Source organism: Prionailurus bengalensis, chromosome B2 (assembly GCF_016509475.1).
Source record: "Prionailurus bengalensis isolate Pbe53 chromosome B2, Fcat_Pben_1.1_paternal_pri, whole genome shotgun sequence".
Classification (NCBI taxonomy): Eukaryota; Metazoa; Chordata; class Mammalia; order Carnivora; family Felidae; genus Prionailurus; species Prionailurus bengalensis.
The window spans coordinates 70,430,940-70,447,183 of record NC_057349.1 but is presented as its reverse complement, the minus strand read 5'-3'; the positions used below and the strand labels follow the sequence as shown (position 1 = coordinate 70,447,183).

The following is a 16,244-nucleotide window of genomic DNA, read 5'->3' as shown; positions in this document are numbered from 1 at the left end:
GGTGTGCTGGCAGTCTATTTTAATAGGGACTGTGGGCCTTTTTGGAAGTGAGCTCATTTTATGAGGAAGATAGACTAACTTAGTAATGAGGACTTAGTTGTCTGGTGGGAGAAGAGAGTTTTGATGTGACATAGATTAGTCTCTATCTCAGATTACTATGTATTCATGTCCATAGACAAGCCATATATAGATACCATATGTGGTACTTCTTCGGTTAGGTGTTGGGGCCTCAGAACTAATTGTATAGAATGCTATAAAAGATTCAATGAATGGAGGAAGTACTAACTAGGAGGGGCAGTGAAAACTTCATGAAGAAGATGGCATTAGAAAAGGTCCTGGGTGAATGTAGAATTTGAATATTTGCAGATTGAAGGACTTCACACATGTAGAGGAAAAATCAGGCAGTTTGGTCCCAAGAGTGAAGGAGGAAAGGTGGGAGAAAATGCCAAGGAGTTTATAGGGGGAGAGGCTATAAAAGTAAAGAATTGTTAATATGATCAAATGTTCCATAAAGAAGAGGAAAGGACTAAGAAAAAGGATTAGATTTGTTATCAACAAGAGAAAGGAGAACTGGTGAGAGTGTTGAAGATTGAAGATTGGATGATAAAAAAGCACACACAGCAATAGATTTTTTTAATGAAAGTCTAATTTTCTTTTTACTTAGAATCAATCCAAATAGCTATTTCTTGAATTTCATGGCAGTGATATACATAGTATGTCTAAGTGACAACTGTAGATCAGGGCAAAGACCTAAGCTTTGATACCAGTGTTCTTTTATTTAAATGCAGGGGTGTATTAGATTCTTGTCATTCAGTAATCCTTTTCCCTCTGTATCCAAGTAGTGAGGTGACTTTTTAGTGTCCATCATTTAGTGTCCATTTACTTAAGTTTATTTATTTATTTTGAGAGAGAGAGAGAGAGAGAGAATGAATGGGGAAGAGGGGCAGAGAGAGAGAATCCCAAGGAGGGTACACACACTGTCAGCGTGGAGCTGTATTCCACAAACTGTGAGATCATGACCTGAGCTCAAATCAAGAGTTGGACACTTAACTGACTGATCCACCCACGCATCCCTAGTGTGCATTTTTACAGTAAAGATGACTTTGTAAATTGAATTTAATGCTGTTTTAAAGAGAGTCACTAGAGGACATCACTTTATTTACCTAAAGGGGAGTTATAACTTAAAAATACTGTCCTATCAACTTGAAATAATACTTTCTAAACAGGCCTTAATCTAATATAAAGGAAACTTGGTTACACGAACAAGATTCAAATTCTAATCCCAGTTCTTTCACTATTTTGCCTGCCTTTGAATTTAGTTTTCCAGTGTCTCTGATCCCTCTTCAATGAAATATATTCTATTTCTCACCTCACAAGATATAAATTACATAAAATAGTATAATACTTAACTTTTTGATTGTTTTGTTGCAAAAATTAAATGATTTATCTATCTTCCTTCTCTTCCAACACACACACATATGAGTAGGTGTACAAGTGTGTGTGTATGTGTGTGTATAAACTTTGGGAAGAAGAGATAGGTTTTTATAAATGCAATACAATGTAGTATCTTATTAACATGGAACTTTCATCTTGCACATAAATGATTGATTTGGCTGCCTTTCTTTAAAAGTTACATCACTTCAAGCCCTCATTCTGGTGATTTCAATATTCCATTCCCCCCCGACTAATATGCAAAGACAACTTTTTCATGCTTCTGATTGAGATAAAAACTTCTCTATTAATTTTTGACACTGAAAGTACAATATTACCTTATTAATTTAGGTGGGATTCAGAGATAATAGAAATCTTGGTCATATATTTTTAAATATCTTAGTTCTACTATTGCCTGTCATTGGACTTTTCCAATGAGGGAAAACAGACCCAGCGTCAGGTATAGCAATGGGCTCTGACTGGGGGCTGGAGTAGGAGAATATGGTTATAATAATCAAGATTTGTAGTCACCTTTTTTGTATAATGTGATCTTTTGCAGTCTGCTGAACTATTCCTCAGGCCACAATAAACAACTCTAAGGCCTTTTTCATCTATAAGATTCTGTCATGTGTTTACAGCTAGTATATGTGGCAGTACACCATCCAGGCCCTCTGCTGCAGATGGAAAGAAGTATACATTTCAGATTTGAAAAATAGAGAGTAGCCTTAGAATCACTACACCCAACTTGGTTTTCTTTCAGGCAATTTTGAAGTAAATCAATTATTTGAGCATACCTAACTTGTCCAGATAGAAAAGTAATATAATTTTAGTGAATTTGACTATTGAACTTCTGCCTTCATTCATTTCCTTTTATAATAACCTTGTTAAAATACATACTATTTTATATTGACAATTATCTTTTTATGTTGCAATCTGAGGCTATTACTTTTCGACCAGGTCAGCTGAAAAAAAACATAGATTGATTCTAATTTTCCTTATTCTAAAATGTTTTATTCATCAACCACATTTCAATTCTAGTAAATGTAATTTTTAAAACAAGGTTATATGTGGAGATGAGCTTTACTGAAGGTCAGGTAGAGGTTTACTCAGATCAACATATATCAGCTTTACTTGATGATGATAATTTTAGAAGTTTCTCTCAAAACTCTGGTCAACCCTTTCAAACTTCAGCATCAATTAAACTTCTCAATTTGTTTCACTTTTAGTTCATTTCTGGATTCTATTAATACCTTGCTTGAGTCTGAATAATTAAAGGCAGATATATTTAATACTGAGAAGTTAGCACTGAATTCCTTTTATGTTCATGTCTCAAAAAGTCTTAGATTCTTTCATGATTGTCTATCACACATCCAGCCTAATACCAGGAAATTTTTTGGATCAAAGTAGATACTGGTCTAAGTTTAGTCTCGTGGAAATATTAATTCATAGTTATATTCATCACCTTTAGCCCTGAGTATCTTATCAGGCTTGACATGGTTTCATTGCTATTTTCAATTCTACTTAGTAGGGCATTATGTTAAAATGTTTGATGCTTTTAAAAATACTCCAGTTTTTTTTTAATGTAGGCACTTTGTAAGTGTTCTCGTCTAGCATATAATTATACAAATAGTACAACATTTAAGTGACTGTTTAATAACACCATATCAACATACTATTATTTACTCCTTATTTACCGTATACTTAGAGTGTAATTATTTATGTTGAAGTTGAAGAGCAGCACTTACTTTTATTTATAAGCAGCTCCATAATGGAGCATAGAAGAGTTTTTCCACTGTAACAGTTCTAATCAGTGCATAGCTCCTTTCTAAACCTGCAGCCCAATTCACAGATCAACATGTCAATTAGCCTTCAAAGAAAATGAAGAATTGGTCTAATTTCTCAGTTTCCTAATGTCTTAACTAATTTTTAGAGATCCATTGATATCAGCAGAATCTAAAAGCATTTGCAACTCTTATGTCTTCTTCCATTCTCTCTGCTTCTCTATGGCCTTATAATCTATCTAATTAACTGATTTTATACAATTCATTTTGTGTTCTACCTTAACAAAAGGTACACATGCCTGAAAGAGAAAGCAAATTATTTTCATTAGGGCCAGATAGGATGTGATAGCCAAATAAATAAATTTTAATGGAATATCAATAATTTCCTTAATAAAACAAAGTCTCCCTGATATTGTCTGGAATGTCAAGATAAGACTTAGAAGATAGTAATTGGTCACAGATTTGTCTTCCCTTCAACTCTCATGAATTTTATCTTGAATTTATGTATGTAGTAAACTCTTGGTTGTATATGGCTTGGCTCTGAAGAGATGAATGAAAGACTTTGGGATGCATCCCCATGTCCTTGTTTTCTAACTCTAGGTACTATTGATTACCCACTAAGGTAGTTCATGGGCCACTGACAACAGGGAAATATCAGCAGGAAGAGGGATAAGGAAAGTACAAATTCTTCAATGTCTATGGGTGCATCCTGGCTTTCCATGAGCTGGCTGAAACTATAAGTAGTGAGTTGCTAATCATTCTGATATTCAAGCATGATCTGATTGATTATATCCCATAGATGTTTTAGAAATGAGTTCTTTACTGATTGTGTTGCTGAACTATTAGATGTATATAAAACATATTTCTACAACTAGTTATACTTTTCAAGATACTTCAGTATAATTTGCTTGTTTGATTTCACAACAATGTGGGGAAGATCTGTACAGTATGGTTTATAATTTATTTTTTCTATGAATATTCTGAGGATTAGATATGTTAAGTGACATGCTCAAGCCCAGTAATAGGTGATGAAAATGTTTTGATTACTGTTGCTTCTACTTCTTTCAGCTGCTATTTATTATGTTTTCCTTGTGTCAGGATATGTGCTTTAGAAATTTAATCTCATTGAATCCTTTCAACAGCCCCTTTAAGGAGGTACTGTTTCATTTTACAGAATCCAGTGCTGTCTCCAACAGTTTCCTTCCAAAGCTAAAACTTGATAAAGCAACAGTGCAAGTGTTGTCTTAGATTATCATTGCCTTGTCATTGGTTTATAAATGCAGAGCTGATAACTCTAACTCCCTATTCTACTTTGAGATCAATTCAGTATTCTTATTTTAAAAAAATACAGGCTTTTGTGTTCATTTCTATTCCCTTCATAATAACAGGTGTTAAAATTCACATTGTATACATCCCTTATTTTACTCTAAATCAGAGGCAGGAAAGAACTATAGACAATTCTCTGTACCACAAAATGTCATACAGATAAATTATAGACCCCAGAAGGCACTGGTAACATACCGTCCTCTCAACAAAGACAGAAGTTACTGGAGCTAGAGATAGAAAAGAAATATGTTGGTTAGTGCCAAAGGATATATTCACAATATAATGGTTTGTAGGTCTCAGTGAAATACTTAAAAGAAAAAAAAAGACACGAAAAATTTACTTTCTTGTTTTCTTCTGCAGTAGATTGTTAAGTGACAAAATACCTCCCAATGGCACAATGGCTAGTTTTCTCTTCGTGGCTGAAGGGCCTATGCATTCAACTGCAACTCAATAAGAGACCGATTCATACAATTTTGAGCCAAACTGCAGCTCCCCTTTACCCCTATCAAAAAATAAAAATCCAGAAAATACATTCTCCAAAATATGGGACCTACATTAGACATGATAGCAAGAACACTTAGATTCTGGATTACAGTAACAGATAAAACTGAATTTACTCTTTCATACCAAAAAGTAACCTAGACTCTTAAAATTTTTTTAAATTTTATTTATTTATTTAGAGAGAGAGAGAGACAGAGAGAGAGAGAGAGAGAGAGAGAGCATGCGCAAGTGCACGGGGAGGGGCAGAGAGAGAGAGAGAGAGAGAGAGAGAGAGACAGAGAATCCCAAGCAGGCTCCATCCACACTGTCAGTGTAGAGACTGACATGGGTTTCGAATTCATGAACCATGAGATCATGACCTGAGCCAAAATCAAGAGTCAGACGTTTAACCAACTGTGCCACTCAGTCGCCCCTAGATTCTTAAAATTCTAAAGCTGTTTTAAGGCTGGATATGCTATGATGACTCATTGTGTGGTAATAATGCTCAGAGTTTCCCCTGACTTCTTGTGACTGTATGATTTTCATTTTTGAAATGAATAAAGTTGCCCCTATTAATCACAACCAAGAAACATATGTTTTGAATAAACACCAAATTCTCTAAAATTAGTAAATTCATTGTTATCTAACTTTGTGAGTCTAGAAAACTATATTTTTAACTAAGTCCAAATAACTTTATACATTGATCCAGAGGGGAAAACATGAAAATATTTATAGAAAGTGGATCTTTGGCTGTGAACTGAAAAATGAATAGTAGTCCAATATTCTAGAAGTTGACCCTGGTGTAATCTAGTAAGAACAATTAATAACTAAAGACACATGAATTTAAGAAATTGAAGAAATAATAATATTTCATAATTGGCTTCTAGAAGTAAATAAGAAGAATGCATGTGTTCATTGAATATTCACCCTCAGCTTCAGGTTTTAGGCCCATTATATCCTTGATTGTGACATGCTCTTCACTGGCAACATTGTTGGAGTAGCAGAAGTAGTCAGGAGACTCTGGTGCAAATTAAATTAAATAAACATTTTTTTTCTGTCTTACGTGGAAAGGAAGAATAGATGGACTCAGTTATATTTTATTGTAAAAAATTCATAAAGTGTCAAATAATTGGGCTCCTCTCTTTTTTCTATTTTGTAGGCATTTCCACAGTTGTGTTAATCTAACCTCTACCCTACACTGTACTCCAGTTCACATTTTATAGGTCAATTAGCCAAAATATCAACAACTTAAAATAAAGTTTTCTCATCTTTCTTATTTGGAAAATATCATTGCCTGATAATCATCCTGAAATAGAAGTTAATAAACACTATTTTTAGGACACCAAATGATCAAGATTACTATGGTATATTCCCCAACTTTTAGGAAACTCAAAAGTCTGTATATAATCTATAGGGATGCACCCATATATATTACAGGAAAAATTGTGCTCAGTATCAAAATAGAAGTACAAATAAAATATGATGGAAATGCAGGAAAAAATTTATTTGAACTAATGTATATGAGAAAAAGTAGCATTTGGCTGGATGTTGAGGAATGGGGAGGAGTTAGGAGGAAGAGAAACTTTCTAGTTGAGATATAGCTTAATAAAAGCCACACAGTAAAATGTAAGAAATGGAGAGAATATGGGGTGTGTGTGTGTGTGTGTGTCCATTGTGTGTCCATTGTGTGTCTACAGGCAAATGGTTGTTAAGAAAACTGAGTTTGTGTTGTAGAGGCTTTGAATTCCAGGTTGAGGAGATTGTATTTTATTTTGTGTTTAATGGAAAGGAAAACCATGTAAGAATTTTGAACAGGGACTCTATAAGCCATTGTTTTAAGGACACAACTGGTGGCAGCAAAACACAGGATGAATCAGAAGGGGAGAAATTAGAAACCTAAAGATTAACTACAAAGTTGTTATAGTTCAGATGAGAGTGATGATGGGAGCTTGGACTTTAGCAGGAAAGAAAAATGGGATGTAGACAGAGTTTATGAGAGAAAAGACACAAGAACTCATTTGGTGAGGTTGGAGTCTCAGTCTTCAAGAGGATGCTGATGGCATTAGCCAATATAGGAAGGAACAGAGAGATGATGTGTGGGTACATGTGATGAAGAAGGTACATTGAGAGTAGAAGCAGAAAAAATGGGAAACTTCTGCAAATCTTTGGGTACAATGATCTATTTTCAGATGTATGTTAACCCTTTTAGGAGAAATTATTTCTACTGCCATAATCAGCAGCATTAAGGGAAATAGGTTTGATTGTGATTCAAAAGACTGTGGTGGTTTTATTTTTGTTTTGCCATTGATGTTTGAACTGTTGAGTTTAGATGAAAATCTGGGTAGATGAGCTTTATAGTAAATGATATTGTAGGAATATTAGGAGATAGTAAAAGTCACAAGGGAAGAATATTTTTGACCCAGTCTTTATAATCATTATCGTAAGTGTTTTGCTTAGTGTTCTGTACTTGCTGACAGCATGGTCTATTTCTAAAGATTGTTTATATTCCCATGGCATCCAGAGTATAACAAATAGCAGGAGGGTAAACCAGACTATGTTTGCATGGGAAGGAAAAATGAAAGCATATTTCATTTCAGGCTGATTGTACACACCTCTGGGATTTGATTTTTCTCTATGCTCGCTTACTTAGAGGGCAGATGGTAAATGATAGTTGTGAGAAATGAAATGATAAATTATATATATTTAAGTAAATTATATATACAAATATATAACACTAAATTATAAAAATATATAAATTATATTATAAAATATAAATATATAAGTAAATAATTATATAAGTAAATGAATATATATAGAAAACTGTATCTATCTATATATATATCTTTTGAATATATATATCATATATATATATATATATCTTTTGAATATTACATTAGTGAAATAAGGGCATATCAAAATCTGGAAGTCAAGCCCAAATCAAATTAAAATATCTTCATTAAATCAACTAAGTAGTTATATTCTAAAAATTATTAATTGAAGTAACTATTCATATGTGGATTTTTAGATTGTTTTGTTTTTCCATCTTTAGAATTTATTGGTTACATATACAATAGTATTATAAAACATTATGCTAGTTTATTTGCATTACTATATATATTTCTTCTCGTATTAGTATAATTTCTCTCAAGAAGATTTTTCCCCTTGATTTTTTTACTTTTATTTGTTTTTGGTAATTTTTTGAAATTTAAATTTTGCTTAATATACAGTACAATATTGGTTTCAGAAATAGAATTCTTTTAATTTTCCTCCATATTTCAAGTGTCTGTTCATGGAAATATACTACTGTCTCACTTCTGCCTTCAAATAAACTTGAAAGGAAACAAACATAATACAAAAGCAGTCCATTTTGTTATTTTTCTGTAGATAACTCAGTGGAAACAACTGCAGTTTTAGGCTTGGTGAATTTTTGTTTTTCTTCTTGTGTCTTTGGTTTCTATTAGCACTTGTGGACTAAAGGTAAGAGAATGGGTACTCCTACCTGAGCATGTAACAAGTAACTAAGCATGTCACTTCTTTATCATTGGTTTTAATTTTAATGTAAATAGCCCAAAATTATTTTCTGGCTTCATTTGGACAAATACTCTCTAAGTGCTTTATCTAGGGACAACTAATAAACATCAAATGTCCTCTAGGGTATTCAGTATCATTCCCTATTACCACAAAGTTTTCAGAATTACCACGCCCTTTCTTTGACCATAGATTTACAATATATTTACAATTTTAATAAAATCCAGGCTGAAGAGGCCGTCAAATCAGCACCAGTATCCCTGTCCTATTTTTTTTTTTGTAGTGGAAAGAGTATGGGGTGTTTAAGTAGCACATCCTACAAATATGTTTGCAAACTTAATAGATAAACCTTTATTAACTAGTCAGGTAGAGAAAGGCTGTTCTCACTGGTGCTTTTCCTGGAGAAAAATGAAAAGTGATCTTTAGTAGCTCCAAACTCCTCAACCCCAAGACATAGCAAGACTCCGGGGGTTCTCTTTGTGGAGATGTGCACTTGGGAAACCACCTAGGTTTTCGTAACAGATTTCAAATGGAAGAACCATTCACTATTTTCCTGACATGACTGCTTATAATTTTGTAAGCAAACATAATAAGTGGTATTTCTGTTTGCCTCCTATATATTTAAAATTTTTTTTAACGTTTATTTATTTTTGAGACAGAGAGAGACACAGCATGAGTAGGGGAGGGTCAGAGAGAGAGGGAGACACAGAATCTGAAACAGGCTCCAGGCTCTGAGCTGTCAACACAGAGCCCTAGGCGGGGTGGAACTCCCAGACCACGAGATCATGACATGAGCCGAAGTCAGACGCTTAACCGACTGAGCCACCCAGGCGCCCCTGCCTCCTATATGTTTTATTAGCAAAAAAATATTACAACACAAAGTTTCTTCTATTTTAAATGTTTATTTTAAATGTTTAAATGTTTTCTTTTATTTTAAATGTTTGAGTGAGAGACAGTGCGAGTAGGGGAGGGACAGAGAGAGAGGGAGACACAGAATCTGAAGCAGGCTCCATTCTCCCAACTATCAGTAGAGAGCCTGATGCGGGACTTAAACTGTGAGATCATGACCTGAACCAAAGTTGGACACTTAATGGACTGAGCCACCCAGGTGCTCCACACAATCAAAGTTTCTAATTATATACTCCAAGAACTTCATTAATGTTCAGGATACTTTGGAATTCCAATTCTACTAAATTTGGGAAATCTTTCATTTTCTCTCAGGAGCATTGTTTTGTCCTTGGATTAAATAGTAATGTATGTTTGAGTTTTAATTTTTGGTTGTAAGTTAAAAAAAAAAACTTCAACAATTTTTGATATGAGCTAAACAGATCCAGAAGTGGGAGTTGGCATAAGATTCAGGGTGTCACTCGTCCTGTCTGAATTTATAAGTAAGAAGCAATTATTCTGCTGAAAGAGAGATTTTACGGGTAACATCAAAGGATGACATCAGGTTAAATTTGCAATAACATTCCTAGATAATTAAAGCAGACGGTTACTTTTTGGAATGTAAAGAAATCTAGATGTGGATTTCTTCTGGGAATGATGTAACATTTGACATATAAGACTCTGGTATCTTATGATTAGTAAATAATGGATTTGAGCTTGTCAGCATGTCCCCTATCTGGAAGAGGTCATGGCAATGAAAGTGGAGTCTCTCAAAATGGAGGAGAAATGTTATGCAGAGCAGAATGGGTATTTTTAGCATTGGTTTTCTACAGCAAGAAAAGCATATAACTTGTAAGCCCTTGGTAATTCCTATGCTGGGATAAACCAAACAAAAGCTTATGACTGAATAAAAATGAGACTGCGATAGAAGAAAGAAAAAAATAGAATTGCCCCAGACTAATTAATTACAAAGAGGAAAAAGTCAGTCCTTTTGGAATTTTTAAATATAATTAAGAGACAGAATACATATTAGCTATTTTGAGTTGACAACTAAAATTTGGCAACTAAATTTAAAGCTGGCAACTGAAAAAATATATACAAATCTTTGACACTCAATCAAATATTAATGAAATATACAATAAATGCTATTTATATGCTATATTTGGACATAAATGTTAAAAAATTTAAATGCCAAGGCTTATGGTTAAAATGAGAGGCTATTCTGATATTTGGATAAAATAATTATAATATCAAAAATTCGAATCAAATTTGTAAAGAAAGGTGCCAATTCCTGACTGTAAACTCACATCTAAAAATGATGGGGCCAAGAAGGGAGTGGCATGATATATTCAAAGAACTGAAAGGGAAAATCTATAGCCAAGAATACCCTTTCCGGTAAGTGCTATTGCTTAGAATAGGAGAGGTAAGAGAATTTCTCAGACAAAAACTAAAGGAGTTCATGACCACTAAACCAGCCCTATAAGAAATATTAAAAGGGACTCTTTGAGTGGAAAAAGACCATAAGTGATAGCATTAAAATAAAAAAACACAAAAGCAGTAAAAGTATTTCCATAAAAATCAAAGGATTCATAAAACAAAAGGATGTGAGATATGACACTATATACCTAAGATGTGTGTGAGAGAGGAGTAAAGAGTAGGTTTAAACTTAAGTGACCATCAACTTAATATAGACTGCTATATGCAGAAGATTTTATATATAAACCTAATGGTAACCCCAAACCCCAAACCACTAATAAATATGCAAAGAATAAAGAGAAAGGAACCTAAGCATATCACTAAAGAAAGCTAACAAACCACGAAAGAGAGCAAGAAAAGAATCAGAGAAAATCTATAGAAACAATCACAAAACAAGTAACAAAATGACAAAAATGCATATCTATCAATAATTACTTTGAATGCAAATGAACTAAATGCTCCAGTCAAAAGATATAGGGTGACAGAGTGAATAAAAAAACAAGACCCATCTATACGCTGCCTACAAGAGACTCATTTCAGACCAAAAGGCACCAGCAGATTAAAACTAAGAGGATGGAGAAACATTTATCATGCAAATGGATTCCAAAAGAAAGCTGAGTAGCGATACTTATATTGGACAAAATATATTTTAAAACAAAAACTATAACAAGAGACAAAGAAGAGCACTATATAATCATAAAGGGGACAATCCAATAAGAGGATATAACAACTGTAAATATTGATGCATCCAACTTGGGAGCACCCAAATACATAAAACAGTTAGTAACAAACATAAATGAAATAATCAATAGTAATTCAATATTAGTAGGGTACTTTTACACCCCATTTACATGGATGGACAGATCATCCAAATAGAAAATCAACAAGGAAACAGCAGCTTTGAATGACACACTGAACCAGATGGATTTAACAGAAATATTCAGAACATTCCATCCTAAAACAACAGAATACACACTTTTTTAAAGTGCACATGGAGTATTTTCCCAAATAAGTCATATACTAGCCCACAAAACCAGTCTCAACAAATTAAAAAAAGGTTGAAGTCATACCATGCATCTTTTCTGACCACAATACTATGAAACTAGAAATCAACTGCAAGGAAAAGTTTGGAAAGACCACAAATACATGGAGGTTAAATAACATGCTACTAAACAATGAATGGGTCAAGCAAAAAATCAAGGAAGAAATAAAAAATTACATGGAAACAAATGAAAATGAAAATACAATGATCCAAAGTCTTTGGGATACAACAAAAGTGGTTCTAAGAGGGAAGTTATAGCAACACAGGCCTACCTCAAGAAGCAAGAAAAATCTCAACCTAATCCTGTACCTAACGGACCTAGAAAAAGAACAAATAAAACTCAAACCCAGCAAAATGAAGGAAATAATAAAGATTAGAGCATAAATAAATGATATAGAAACTAAAAAAACAATGGAACAGATCAGTGAAACCAGGAGCTTGTTCTTGAAAAGATCAACAAAATTGATAAATCTAATCCTCTAACAAGACTCATTATAAAAAAAGAGAGGTGACCCAAATAAACAAAATTATAATGAAAGAGGAATAATAACAACCAACACCACAGAAACACAAACAATTGTACCAGAGTATTATGAAAACCTATATGCCCACACATTGGGCAGCTTAGAAGAAATCGATAAATTCCTGGAAACATGACCTACCAAAACTGAATCAGGAAGAAATAGAAAATTTGAACAGATTGATTACTAGCAGTGAAATTCAATCAGTAATAAAAAAGCTCCCCAAAAACAAAAGTCCAGGACCAGACAGATTCACAGGTGATTTCTACCAAACATTTAGTTATGAGTTAATACCCATTCTTTTCAAACTATTCCAAAAAATACAAGAGGATGGAAAATTTCCAAATTCATTCTGTGAGGCCAGTATTATTATCCTGATACCAAAACCAGATAAAGACACCACACACACACACACACACACACACACACACACACTCTCTCTCTCTCTCTCTCTCTCTCTCTCTCTCTCTCTCTCTCTCAAATAAGTAAAGACTAAAAAAAATTGAAAAAATAAAATGATAAAAAATAAAAGGATAAAAGATAAAATAAATTAAAATGGTAGGGTCAGAGATGGCACTACTTTTTAAGAAGTGTTTGAAAACTGTGAATTTGACACAGTGTTGGTCAGCAGTCCTCTGCTGTTGAATAGGCTAGGAATTTGCAAAGACACATGCTGACTCATACAAATGTTCCCCAAGTCATACCCTCACCTTCTTTATTCTCATGTTGGTCATTAGCCTTGAGTATCTCTACCCCATGGATGTTTGTGTTTATGTCACCTCTATGAGCCTTCCCTGTGGAATCAATTGCTCCTTTAGTATTTGCATTTATAAATTCTGGCCTGTATTCTAGTATTAATACATATATTTGTTTGTCCCTGCCACAGATGTAAGTTCCAGGGTATGAAGGTTTGCCCCAATTTTTAATACTTATTCCTGGTAGTAAGTAGCATATGTTATATACATGATAAACATTAAATAACTATTTGTTGTGATAGTAAACATAAAGGGACATTACACAATTAGTTGAATAAAATCACACTGAAATCATATGAGGTTCTAATTGGAAGTGATTCTCTTGTCATTCTGCTCATGAAATGATATTTAGTATATCAATAGGTGTAGATGGTGTGCTGACTTGCTTAATCTAATTAGTATATCAATTCCATTTTGATTTTGTGAGATGTATCCAAGATATATCTTAACTCATAATTGGAATTGAATTGTCATAACATTTTATTAAGAAGCATGTCAAACTCATATCTCAGTTTAAATGAGGGAGCTTCATAATCTTGCAAGTGGACTTACTCAGATTTCTCCTAAGTCTTGGTAGGACAGTGCAAAGAAGAGGGCATGACAGTATTTATGCAGGACAACTCAGAAATGTGAAAGTTTTCATTTTGAATTAATTACATGTGTCTTTTGACAGGTAGACATACTTAATGCTGAGGTGTTGAGGTACACAAATGTAAGAATAATCTGAAAAGTAAAAAGTAATTTAAGTTAGATTTTGTCCATCTAAATACTTCTCCATTTATCAACATTAATGTGTCCTCTCTTTGTCATCCCTATATACTGATAGTAGAGTTTCAGGATATAGAATATAAATCATTTACTTAAATCCACTGACTTTACCTTCACTGAACTTCAGCTCTCTGATGACACAAAGCCATCTATTCTTAGTGATGCCCCTCCATCAGCAAACCATTACATCACTGAAATTATACCTCATCATTTTGAGTTATGCTTCACCATTTGGGGCTATGCTACTTCTACAATGGCAAACTCTGGACTATAGTGACAACTATAACTTATCAAATGGATGCTATATTAGAGATCCTGACCGAAGTACTTTACATGTATTTACGTATGGATTCTCAAAACGATTCTATTTACCCCAGTCCCACAGTTAGTGAGGCAGAGCTAGGCTTTGGCTGCTCAAAGTCTGTCTTCAGGACATGTGTGTATTGCCTGTCAGTGAAATATCCTTATTTGATTTAAACTGCCATGACTACCACTTCTCCCAGCTCTTTGCTTTTTTTGCTTATAGCCTTCAGTATGTCATCCAGCAACTTGGTTCCACTCTTTCTTTCTAATGCTTACCCACTCTATCTCACTCAGAATGGATTCAATGGTCATCCAATGCAACTATGCACTTTCTATTACACAGAAATTTCTGCCCTGGACCTTTTATCCTCCACCCTCTGCCCCAAATGTAGGTAACCTATCACTTCAACAGATCTCCTTCTTAAGGAACCAACACTTTTTCACAAAATTATGTTGAGTAAATGCATTAAAAATTCAAGCTATCTAGACATATTTAGGTTCTTGCTATTATTTGTAAACTGTTAATTCAGTCCCTTGACTATTCTCTATTACCTCCCTTAGGGAAAATACACCTAAACTTTCCATATTTGTTAAGTCCTCAGTATCCTCAAGGTCTATCTCACATTTAGAAGATATACTTAATTCTTATTTTACTGAGAAATTTGTGTATACTTCCCTTTTTCAGCCTCACAGTTTTTCTCTCTTTAATTTCTCTTTTTATCCCCATTCTTAGAAGAAAAAAAGATTCTTCCATTTTAAGATTGACTTCTTTACCTGTGCTTTTGGTGTATTCCCATATAAGCTTTTCCTCTTAGTTGTTTATCAATTACTGTCTCCTGATTTTCCATCTTCCAACTGTCTGTTATTACTAATTTTTCCTTCTCAGCAAATTAACTCTTTTGGGTAATCTTTACTGTAGTAACTAAACAGAGTAGAATACAACACTTCTATACTTTGATCCTGTACATTTTAATTTACCTGTCTCATCTCCAGCCCTTGCTTCACTGAAAATTTCTTGAGAGTAGTTTACCTTCACTGTTTTTTCTTAATATCATTCCTTAATATCAATATATGCCATTAAGCCTATGATAATGGCCTAAGGCATTTACTTCATGTCTTCTTTTTTCCATCCTGATTGCTGATTAGCCTTCTAAAAATGGGAGCCTTGGTCTTTTAGAAAGCTCTAATTCATCTTACTGCCCCAGATGCATGTGAGAAAAGAGACTAGAACATAAAAGGACTAAGAAATTAAAAAAAAAAAAGACCATGAGAAGAATCTCTCAAATATAGGCTGTCTACAAAGAAGTAAGAATTTTTAATGTCTCTAAAACATTTCTACTAGCACTGAGGACAACCTGTATCTTGTCCTTGACACTAAGTGATGAAGGAAGTGGGGCCTTGAACTCTCTCTTTATATAGGAGAATGCCACTGGTTTTAGGGTTGTTCCAAAGCTAATGAGTCCTAGGCAATAATGGATCATTTACCCAAGAGTCCATCTGACTACCTGGTGGCTGACTTGAAATTATGCCAGTTCCCAGGGCTTCCTCTGGCTGAGCTCATATATCTGAAACAGTATGAGCAAGCAGTCCATCTGGAACTCCAAAGGATGTAGGTGTGGATGAAAAGACTGATAAAGACCATAATTCATTATCTTTATTTGTATGTCATCCTTGCCCAGGGGATGTACTAATTTTCTCTGCATTGTTCCAATTTTAGTATATGTGCTACCAAAGGGAGCACATAATTCATTATCTTTAATTTTATGTGTTTATTAGAGTTCTCATTTTACTTCAGATCCCTTGCCTCCTTTGGGACAACTCTGAGATGTAACTTACCCTCTGAGTTCTTGCAAACAAGCTGAGGCTGGGTTTAATCCTACATGAGGTTAAATTCACCTCATAAAACAGACATCCACGTGCTACTTTTAGAATTAGTTTTAAAAAACAA

The 16,244-nt window shown here is 33.9% G+C and overlaps 1 non-coding gene across 1 annotated transcript; it reads right to left on the bottom strand.

The window, feature by feature from the left end:
• Positions 1 to 15,929: 15,929 nt before the first annotated feature.
• On the bottom strand, positions 15,930 to 16,037 carry LOC122490659. The gene has a single exon (XR_006299203.1). It is a non-coding gene; the product is annotated as a U6 spliceosomal RNA (small nuclear RNA).
• Between the last annotated feature and the right edge of the window lie 207 nt (positions 16,038 to 16,244).